Genomic DNA, 3,147 nt, shown 5'->3' on the forward strand with positions numbered 1-3,147 from the left:
GCAACCAACACACTTAAAAATGTTGGGTTAAAAACAACCCAATATGGGTTATTTTTTAACCCAACACTGGTTAAATATTGGACAGAACACATGCCGGGTTATTTTGACCCAACAAGTTGGGTTGGTTTCCTTAAACCAACAGTTGGGTTGTTCATACAACCCAGTTGGGTTGTTCATATAACCCAACCATAGGCTCATTTTGACTATACTGCTGGGTTCTTTCTACTCAATCAGTTGGGTTGCTAATTTCTAATTATTAATATTTTATTATAATTATATAATATTGTTATGGTATTTATTGATTAAATATATTCTGACACAAAAAATTAAGAAAAAATATTTATTAAAATTCAAAATTCACAGAATACAAAATATTTTAAGTAACAAACTTTTTATCAAAAATAGGGAACAGTGATTTACACAAACTTGAGCCTGTCGCCTATTCTGGGAATCAAGGTGGTGATGGTTGGAAGATCAAGGTAGCCAAAGCTCTCTTCATCAATTGCCTCCTCTGGAACACAGAAAAAAAAAAAAACATTAAAATCACCACACCAAAATATTTTTAGTGCTTGTGTGTTCCTTTCTATTCATGACTTGCACCTGGTTTCATTATATAATCTGAACCTGTTATGATATGGCCAGGTGTTACAGAAATTCAGTTTTATTGTACAGAATTCACTGCAGTAGAACTATTGTAAAATGTTCAAATTAATGGGACACAATTGTTGTAAACATCCCAGATTTAGCTTTAAGATATTTAAGGTTAATAGAGTATCTATCTGGTACAACACTCAAACTATTTTCTTCCTTAAAATTAATATGGGAAAATAGTGGTCCTTTAGCAGACAGTAGCTTAAGGCTCAGTGAATAATTATCCCAATTTATTTATAATAGTAGTGGCTACCAAGTTAGTACCAATAAAATAATGTGACATGGAAACAACTTAAATTGACTTACCACTAAACCTGTCAATGAGCCCTGGAAGCTGCCACTCAATCAATTTGGATCTCACAAAATCGTCCATGAGGTGGGAGAATCAAACTGCAAAACCAACACAAAGAATTAAAATAAAACAAACGTATCATAAATAACTCATTCAGTAACGTTAAATCAAAGGTATTTTCACTGTTGTAACAATTAACTTCTCTACGGTTTTAAACTTCGACTTGAGCAAATAAGAAAGTTACCGGTTCCCCCTCGGCAAACTCAAGCTGGCTAATACAGCGCGGACTGGCTGGCTAGCTGAGGCTTGCTAGCATGTAGCGGGGTAGCCAAAACCAAAATCGATCCCCCACCGCGGTCAATTGGACTCATAATATATTTTTCCTTCACTCGGGTTTACAACACTCTCCTACTTACGTTGTTATACATGGAAGCCAAATTGATGAAAAACCTCACGTTGTCCTCCTAACTTTAACTTTAAAACACTCGAGTTACTTCGAAACTGCTACATAGCGACCCAGCTAACATGCTAACTTGCTACGTTTAATGAAATTGAGTTTGTGCATGCTAATAACGTTAGCTAACAGCTTGCTGACTTACCAATAGATAGTAACGTTGCTCATTGGTGCTTCATTAACTCACATCCAAACCTTATATTTCCTAAAGCCCTGGCCGCAAAGGCTTCCATGTATTAAAACCATATACGTTTACGTTGGCCCACTGTGGGTGTGCATAACTGTTAACATACGTTACCCACAACAAGCTATCGCTAACGTTAACTACAAATGACCGAGAGCTCACAATCACTGCTACACACGCTCATATTACGTTGAACCATTCGTATGACCAACGTAACACGGTTACTACTAGAGATGGGACATTTGACACCGAGAGTCCGAAGCCTGCTTCACTCTATTGAAGCAGGCTGGTTCGAAACGCTGTGTCGAGGCTTGTATCAAATCTCCGCGATCACGTGACCGATGACGTTTGACGCTTCATACGTCACAACGAACCACCGGAAATGAGGTGACTGATTCGAAGTTTTGGCGCGCCTTCATTCGTTATAACGAGACGCGAGATGCCCACATTTTATTAGTCAATTGACATTATATAGTAACACTTTGTTGTGTATGTGTGAACAATGATTCTTAGAATGAAGACACAACTGCTTAATAATGACTTTATTGCTTTTGTGTTGGAACTGGAAGCAATGATGTGTGAATCATTTGGAGGTTCATTGCTGCTATAACTGCAGCTGACCACTAGATGTCACTGGTAGGGTCTTTCTGTGAAGCTTTGAAGCTTCGAATCTTTTTTCGGTACAATCAGGAAGAAGCCTCAAAAGCTTCACGAGGCTTCATTTGCCCATCTCTAGTTACTACAATAAGCTTTATATACATATTATTCATATAAATTAAACATTGTGGTGAAACAATAGTGCACACGTAACAAACCTTGCTTTGTATAGAGCTGAGTCTCTCAGTATGTCCATGACCGTGGCGTTAACGTTACTGTTGGTCGCGCATGCGCGAACGTCAACCCAACATGTTGGGTAGTCCGAAATAACCCAACACAGTATAATGGAAATTACAACCCAACAGCTAATAACTCAACTGCCAACGACAATAACCCAGCAAATTGGGTTCTTAGATTACCCAACTTAATGAAAACAACCCAATTAAACTAACCAACAGTCTCAACTCAGCTGTTGGGTTGAAAAAATAACCCAACAATTCTTTGTGTGAATGAGGAGACTGGGGTCCTGTCCTCAAATGAGGTGTTAGGCTTAGGGTTCTCTTTTCAAAATAAACCTCGAATGAAGGTTCACTTAGTTTTTTTTTTTCAAATTAGTAGGCTTTTTACGTAAAACAACCACAGTGGTGTTAGTAAAGTGTGTAAATTACGTAATAAAAAAACACTAAAATAAGACATGATGACTTGGTTTCACATGGGACACGAACTGCAGCCTCCTGCGTGATTGTCCTTGTATTTGTTTGATCCATCCATCCTCCACTCCCACCCTGCCCCCCCGCCATCGCTTTATATCAAGTCAGCTGCTTTGATATCTAATAATGACACAGATGGGATTACATTGGAATTAGTTGAAAGCCCAGTGTGGAGTGCCTCATGGATGCTTAACGGTGCCCTGGTGCATTTGGTATCAGACGCAGAGGAGCACCGGCCAATTATATTTGTTGAGTTGGG

General features: G+C 38.6%; 1 long non-coding RNA gene across 2 annotated transcripts; it reads right to left on the reverse strand.

Moving 5' to 3' along the window:
- Positions 1-326: 326 nt before the first annotated feature.
- On the reverse strand, positions 327-2,680 carry LOC311026735. 2 transcript variants are annotated; one of them, XR_014598518.1, is made up of 3 exons: positions 2,397-2,680; positions 958-1,041; positions 327-511 (listed from the first exon to the last, which is right to left on the reverse strand). It is a non-coding gene; the product is annotated as an uncharacterized lncRNA (long non-coding RNA). The 2 variants fall into 2 exon arrangements; XR_014598519.1 differs by lacking the exon at positions 2,397-2,680 and having other exon boundaries at positions 958-1,771.
- Positions 2,681-3,147: the final 467 nt, after the last annotated feature.

This window comes from Eutrigla gurnardus (genome assembly GCF_963514095.1).
Source record: "Eutrigla gurnardus genome assembly, chromosome: 16".
Lineage (NCBI taxonomy): Eukaryota > Metazoa > Chordata > Actinopteri > Perciformes > Triglidae > Eutrigla > Eutrigla gurnardus.